Source organism: Hydra viridissima, unplaced genomic scaffold (assembly GCF_058129835.1).
Source record: "Hydra viridissima isolate aposymbiotic clone 2 unplaced genomic scaffold, HvirCarnegie_v1 scaffold_12, whole genome shotgun sequence".
Taxonomy (NCBI): Eukaryota; Metazoa; Cnidaria; class Hydrozoa; order Anthoathecata; family Hydridae; genus Hydra; species Hydra viridissima.
In genome coordinates, this window is record NW_028324311.1 from 13,215,838 (window position 1) to 13,224,268 (window position 8,431).

Here is an 8,431-nt window from a genome sequence, read left to right on the forward strand (position 1 = left end):
TGCCACCATAGCACAAAGTAGGAAACACAGAAGATTAGTTAAATGTGGCATAGATATCTTTGTTCCTCATGATATATTGAAAAACCCTGATCTTGTTTCATGCAGTATCCGTAACAACATCTCATCAACCAAACTTAGTGCAATTGTGTATTGTAGCAGCATGTGGGAGTGACCTTTACAAGCTATGTCTAAATGCAAGGACAGCCCACCAGTATAGAACAGCCATTGTACCTGAAATAAGCTTTAAGATCAAAGAAAATTGGATGCCATCGTCGAATATATGAATAAAGGTTTTACATCTACACTGTAGACATGCATTTTCAGGAAAGAGAACTGCTGCATGTGTGTCTTTACAGAAGGAGTTAGACCGTGCCCTATCAGTGATATTTTCATTAACGTGAAGTAAAATTAGAAGTAAAAATAAATGATTTCGTTAATGTGAATAAAAATTTAAAATTAGGATATATCTGAAGAACGAAAACTGAAATAGAATTGAATATAAGCATCAAAAAACGAAAATAGGAATAGAATTAGGAACTATTACCAAACGAAAATTATTGAATATTAAAAAAAATTTTGATACAGTAATTAGTTTTTTTTGACAAGTAATTTACAAATTTTGCATACTTGCTTTAAAATTAGCGCACATGTTTGACCATAACGATGTTATTTGGAATGATTATAGAATGTATCAATGGACCACAAAACTTGTCACGTGCTTGTCATTACGTTAAGTTTAAATTCAATGCGTTCAATCTTTTGTTGTAAAATAAAATAAACATCTGAAGATTCTTTAGAGTTGCAAATCAATCAGTAACAGAATAATGAGTTTATCAAGGTTGTTGGCTGGTAGGAAGCGTGACAGTCCTGTATGGAAATTCTTCATTTACGATGGAAAAAATGACAAATCCACGTGTCTAGTACACGACATAAATAATGAGAGCGTGTGGCGCATCTCTTGCCAGAAAAAATTCCAGTAACTTGGTGGCGCACATTCAGAGAATACATAAAGACACGCACATATGTTACACGGATGAAAAGAAAAAACGAAATGCAGAAAAAATATTTTTGAAACGTAAAATTGATGACAGCAATTCTACATCTTCCCGAAATAGTGGAAAGACAAAAACTCAGACAATAAGATAGTGCTTTTAACACCGAATCACCGCGTGGCAAACGGAATCAAGTGAATATCAATTGCGTCAGGATAGCGTGATTGAGATGATTGTTAATACCAGCTATCCAATGATATTGCTAGATCAGCCGTCGTTTCGAAAGATGATAAAAACGCTTGACCCAAAATTGAAATTGCCAGGTTATAATTAACACAACTAAATTTTTAAATTATTGTTTTAAGTTCATTCAATGCTAAACAATTTTTAAATGTTTGCTTGTAATTATAGTATGATTAATGTAACACTATAGTAACTAAAAACACAAACTGATGTGGATTAAATTTTAACTGATTTAAATCTTATATTGCAGGGTTTGCAACACTGAACAAGCGGATAAACGAGCGTTTTCTTGTACAATCTGCACAACTGAAAGACTTGATGAATCGTACACGCAAAGTAACAATTTGTTTTGATGGTTGGACGAAGAAGGGTCTCACAGCATCGTTCCTTCGAATATCTGCTTGTTTCTATGACACCACCATTGATAAAGCACGACATGCTTTCCTAAATTTGATGGAACTCCAACATCCCCACACGGGTGAGATGCTTGCCGAATGTTTAAAGAAATGTCTTGACCAGTGGGGTATTAGAGAAAATCAAGTTATGTTGATTGTTTCAGACATCGGGTCTAATATAATTAAAGCCATCAGGCTCTTACAGGAAGTGCATGCAGCTAAGAAATCTGACGAATCTGAATCTTATGAGTTTGAATCTGACGAGTCTGAACATGAAACTGATGAGGAAGAGATCCAGTCTCAGTGAGAACAAATTGATTTTTTTCTGCCAGATCATATTCCATATCGTCGAATGCCCTGTATGGCTCACACACCCCAGCTTCTCATAAAATCAGTTTCTGAACATTATAGTGCAACCATCTTAGAAACGAGACAAGTTGTATCAAGAATTAGGAAATCAAGTGTGGCAATTGAGAAACTTATTGACAAGTGTGGGAAGTCTGTGATAACTGACTGCACCTCAAGATGGAACAGTACATATCAGATGATTGACCGGCTGTTGAAAATAAAGACATCGGTAAATGAAGTTCTTACAGAAATTGGTACATATTATTTTATTATTTATGTTATTAGTGTGTATAAATTATTTTCGGATTTTTATTAAATCTACGAAATTGCGTCTTACCTTATTTAAACTAAAAAAACGAAAATGGTAATAAATTGTAAGAAGTTCATTAGTCATTATCATTAAAAAAGACAGGGTATATAGCCTTTAAATTAGGTTTACTTATAACACGGAAATACTTTACCCTGCCTTTTAAATTACATTACAACAGTATGGAAAAAAGAGACGTATATCAATGATAATTATTAGTTATTACAATTGTTATATGTAAACTTTAATTACAGATAGTTTACTTAAATTTAGGAATCGATACATTCAAAGCAAATAAATGGGTTCGTCTTCAAAACATTTCTTCACTTTTGGAACCCTTTGCAGTACAAGGGTTTTTCACAGGTTCTACCATCTATACTCAATTTGGAATGCCATTTACAAGAATATCCTACCAACAAGTCTTTGACAGCGAATCTTCTTGGAGATCTACGTCAACGGTTTCAATCGATTCTGCAGCCGGACTCAGATACGTTTAATCCTCTTCCGTCTGCTGCATGTTTGTTAGATCCAACCGTTGCTGTCTTTATCCTCACACCGGAAATGGGAACCTTGCTCCATGCAGCAAAGATGTATATAATAAAAGTTTGTGGAGTAGAACAAGAATTACAAGCTGCTGCTGAGTCAAATGGATCTGAATGTGAATTTGCTGCCATAAAGCGCTTTAAGTTCTTGTCAAATAAAATCTTTACAAAAGAAGGAAAAATTTATAACCAAGACAACCTCACTGTTGCAAGTCAGCTGTCAAGGTATTTGGTAGACATAAGCGGTGATGAAGCGCTGCCAAGTAACGGCCTGCTCTTTTGGAAACAAAACAAAAGCAAGTATAGCAAGATTGCAATTTTGGCTGAAGATTTACTGTCCGCCCCAGCATCACAGGCGTTTGTAGAAAGGATATTTTCACTTTGTGGAATTTTAACTGTTGGTCGCCGCAATCGAATGAAAAAAATCATTAGAGATGAGAATTTTTATGAAACTGAACAAAAACTTGTAATTATAATTCAACCAAATATTTTCTTTCAATTTCGAAAGAAAAATCTTACTATAACTCAATTGAATCATTGAATGACTATTTTATGACTATTTGTATCCTTATTTAGATATTACTAAGGTGGTTACTATGGTTACTAAGTTAAAAAATTGTTTAAATATTTTCTTGAAATTTATGTATTACATTATTACTTGAAATAATGATAGGGGAGACCGGGACTAGTTGTCAGCAGGAGTAAGTTGACGAATTGCGTTTATCTGCAGAGTTTTTTATCAAAAAGTATCAGAAATCTCAGGGAACTTTCCTAATTGACTATTTCATCTTGGGTCCTATGAATAAAACTACTATAAACATTCCAGTCATAATTGATTTACTATTATCAGTCAGGTTGTTTTAGTAGTTGTCGTTTTTCAGGATCTTTAGGCAGTTTATTGAAAAGCTTTTGGGGTTTATTGGCAAAATTTTCAAAAGTGAGTCTAATAGAATATACCATTAGTGTTACCTTCAATCAATGAAGAGACACATAATAGTAAAAATCTTCTTTAAAAAGTTGGGATGAGTGAACTAACTCTTTATATTTTTAACTTACAAGCTAACATTTATTTACTATCTTTTTCACTTTTCTACGTTCAAAAAACATTTCCCTCAACTATCATCAGATGAACAAGCGAAGTATCATTACCCTAATATGATGTTTATAAAAGAATGAACACCAGCAAGAGATGGCTAATTTTTTTTGTGAATCTTTAATACAATCTTTCACACGAGGCGACTACAAAGAGCTGGTTCAGCTTTTTTTTTTTTTTTATAATAACTAAGGGATCCAAAGATGCGCTATCCTGGTGCCCTTCACAAAGCAAGGTGGATGAGTAAACTCCTTTATACTCTAAAGATTGTGCTTCTGTCTGGAAAGATCAAAGAACATTTTCAAAAAGCTGAAATTGTTACTAGCAACCAAATAAGAAAATTGGAACGATTTTGTGTCCGCAGTTTTAGTATATGTGCAGTGGTGGCTTGTTTCTCCTGTACCAGCTAGTGCACCAGTTAATGACTTGATTTTAGTGGAAAACCTGGTAAAATTTGCTGAGCATGACTCAACTCTAGTTCAAAATGCTTTTATGGCATTCAGTCAGCACACTTGATACTTAGCTGAGGAGTTGATTTCATTGGCTCTCTTCTCTTCTATGGTAGCAGTAGAAACTAAAAAGGAAATGAGGAAATCCATTCTTTTCTATGAAAAGACTTCTGTCACAAAGAGAGTTGGACTTAACTTTGGGGGGGTATCGCAAGCCCTATCTTCCTCCTACAATAGAATATGGTACTTCTTTAATTGACCTAATTGGGCTGAATTCATTCAGATTTTTTAGCATTTTTGGTATGCCCTATAAATTCCTCTATGCTCCAGCACATGATTGGATTAATAGGGAAGACTATCAAAACATGAAGCTGATTGTCGACAAACTTAAGGAAGTAAATGAGGCAGCAGAGTGTGGTTTAAAGGTGTGCCATGACTTTCTAGGTGTAACTAGGGATGAGAAGCACTTTCAAGATGTTCTCCAAGTAGTAGAATCTGATACACAACGGATTCCTAATCAGCGAAAGCGATTTTGTGCACAAAATAAGAAATCAAGGTTTCTAGTCCAGAAAAACAAGTAATTTCATTTAGACAATTATACCTTATTACACCATGTAAAAAAACTTTTTCACATCATCTTGTACTTTGTATAGCTGTATTTAATATAAAAAAAACTGTTTTTATTTTCTAAGCTCCACCATGGTATTAGAGCGTAGTGAAAATAGTGATTTTCAGGCTGAATTCTGTATTTTAAATTTAACGGTGCTCATTTAATTGTGGATTAATCTTAAAAAAAAACATTATATATCTTATTTTTATGACTAAATAAAATACCAAAATTATGAACAGCATCATACGACAAAGTTGGGGCAACTGTCACACCCTAATATATATATATATATATATATATGATTTGAATGTTGACATCTTATATAAGAGTGTATGTTATATTAATAATAAACATCAAATAATACGAATTCTCTAAATACAAATCTTAATTTATAATGAGAAATTTTCGCTTGATTATGGTTACTAGCATCATCAGCTCGTAAAATTATTTTAAGTTACAAAAAACGGTTAAAATTAATTGATGTCAGCAGTTGAATGGCTTCTTTCTTTATTATTCTTTCGTAAAAACGTAAAAAATGGTGTCCAAAATTTAGTTTTTACAAATTGCCCATTATCAAGATTAATCCCGCCATTTAGAAGGGAAGATTGGTGCCTCTGTATTTTAAGAGCCTCACGGACCTTCCTATCAAATGTTTTTGTCTCTACTTTTAGGGTTTTAGTTCTCTCCCAATTAATTTCTTCTTGACATGATTCACTATGTTTGGCTATTGCAGATTGATGATGCTTCCCCTCGTTTAAGCTTTTTTGATGTTGTTGGGTTCGAGTTCTAATTTGTAATTTCGTTTCGCCAACGCATTTCTTTAAACAGTTACATTCAATTAAGTAAGTTCCAGATTGAGCCTGTAAGAAATCAAATTGAAGAAGATTACAAGTGGGGATTTGAGCTCGAACCTGATCCTAAATATAATATTTATGAATATGCAGATGAAGAAATAGCCGAAGATGAATTTGATTTTTCAAACGATGAGAGTTGATGGACACCTCACATCCTTGACGAGCCTTTTCTAGATTTATCACCTGTGCTTTCTCCCATTACTGCTTAAAAATCTTTTAAATTCTTTCACAGGTCTTTTCAGAGGCCGCAAAGTTCGCAAAGGTCACAAAGTTCGCAAAATTCGCAAAGGTCTCAAAGTTCGCAAAGGCCGCAAAGTTTACAAAGTTCGCAAAGTTCGCAAAGGCCGCAAAGTTCGCAAAGATGCCGAAATTTTTTTTCTTTTTTTTTATAAAAATGACAAATTCCGAAGTTTTAAATTTTACAGAAGAAACATTGGTCGACGAAGGAATTGAGAGATTCGAATTTCACGAATACGGACCGGTCAACACCAATTTAAACAACACTGTAGAAATAAGAATCAACATTGAGCAGCAAGACTTGTTCACGCTTCCCTCTGAGGCCTACCTTTTGGTTGAAGGAAGACTGACAAAATCGGACGGAACGTCTTATGCGGATACGGATGTGGTTACTTTTGCAAACAACGGCATCATGCATCTGTTTATCCAGATTTCTTACCACTTGTCAAATCAAGAGGTGGAAACCATATACAGTCCGGGTCAATCCACCACCATGTTTGGCTATCTTAAATACCCGGTGGAGTTTCAAATATCCGAGGGCATGAATCACACCAGTGGATGCAGATCTTGCCAACAACACTGGATTTATAAACAGACATGCTTACATCATTAAGCAGCCCGCCGATAAAGGAACATTTTCGTTTTGCATTCATTTGAAGCACATTTTTGGATTTTGCGATGATTACGACAAAGTTCTTTACGGATTCAAACACACCGTTTCTCTTGTGAGAAAAAGCGATGCTGATGCGATTTTTAAAACCAATACAACAGCTGTAGTAAAAGTAGACCTGACCAAATTGGCCTTGTTTATGCCTCATGTCACTCCCTCTCTTTTGGAGAGCAACAATCTTTACAAAATTATCGAATCCAGAGTGGATGTGCCTTTATCGTTCAAGTCCCGACAGTGCGACACCATTTCTGTGCCCGTAGCCAATACATTTTGTTGGAGGCTGAGCGCCAGATTTGCTAGCGAAAGACCGAGGTAAGTCGTTGTCGGATTCCAGACGAATGGGGACGGCAGTCAAGACAGAAATCCTTCAGTTTTTGATCACTGCGACATTAAAAACATGTACGTCACTTTAAACAGTGATAGGTACCCTGCCCTGGATTACGACTTGGGCTTTAAAAACAACAAATTTTCGAGGGTTTACAGAGATGCGTGCAAGTTTGACAATAGGCTTTATGGAATCGACGATATTCTGGCTCAGCCCAATATGACCGGCTTAAATTACAGATACATTTGTCTCTTTTTATTTTTGATGTGAGCAAGCAGGCTGAGAGGTTAAAATCGACAGTGCTGAATATGCAAATCAAGGCCACCTTTAATGCGAACGTTCCTGCAGGCACTCAAGCCTTTGCCGTCGTGATCTCTGACAAAATGCTCAGGATTAAATCAAATGGTAAAAAAATGAAGGTTGTTTATTGATTTTTGCAAATAATATTTACGCGTTAAAAAAATGAGGTATACGAAAAATGCTGAAAAAGCTGCTGAGAGAAAACGGCATTTTCAAAACGTCAAAAAGCAAAACGTCTTTGTTGCTGCTGGCGGTGGAGAACAATCTGACTGACAAAAGCGAATGGATGAAAGACGTGATGGAAGAAAGACCTGTGGGACGACCTAAAAAAGATCAAAAGTAATAAAAAAAATGAATAGTTTTTTCTGGAATATAGCTCAAAAGAGGTGTACGAAGCTAAGAAAAATTAGTTGGAGTTTCTTGCCTTTGAATCAGGTTCTGTTTTAGTCACTGAAAACGGTGTATTTAAAATTCCAAAAAATTACAGCGATAAGGAAAGAAACAGGCTTTACGCTCTTTTGTGGGGAGGCGAAGAGGATGAATTTTCGAAAATGGAGAAAGAAATCAAAGAGCATAATAAAGAGTGGAAAAATCTGAGCAAGGGAGAAAAGAGAAGAGCTGTTGACCAGTATGCGCTTCGTTTGGACTGCGATTTTGATGAAAAGAAAAGAATTTCTGGAAAACTGAAAATGGCCATGTTGTTCAACACGCTCGACATTGTTTATAAAAATTTCAAAATTGAGAAAATTTGTTAAAAAAGAAAAAAATTGAATTTGAGTTAAATAATATATTTAAGTATTTAAAAAATGGACTATGATATTTTGATTATGTTGGAGTACCAGGACTTGGTTATTTTAATGATGAAAATGGAAATCGTCGTTTTATTAATTTGGATTTAGATTTAGAAAGTATTTTATTGATGAATCTGGCCATCAGCGTTTTTTTAATTTTGATGCTGAATTAGACGCTTGGTATTTTATTGATAAATCTAACATTCGTCATCTTGTTTATTTTTGTTATGAAGAATACGAAGAAGACGAAGAAGACGAGTCAGATGATTCAGGAT

At 34.8% G+C, this 8,431-nt stretch overlaps 1 pseudogene; it reads left to right on the top strand.

Moving 5' to 3' along the window:
• Positions 1-1,221: 1,221 nt before the first annotated feature.
• On the top strand, positions 1,222-3,368 carry LOC149881360 (uncharacterized; annotated as a pseudogene).
• Positions 3,369-8,431: the final 5,063 nt, after the last annotated feature.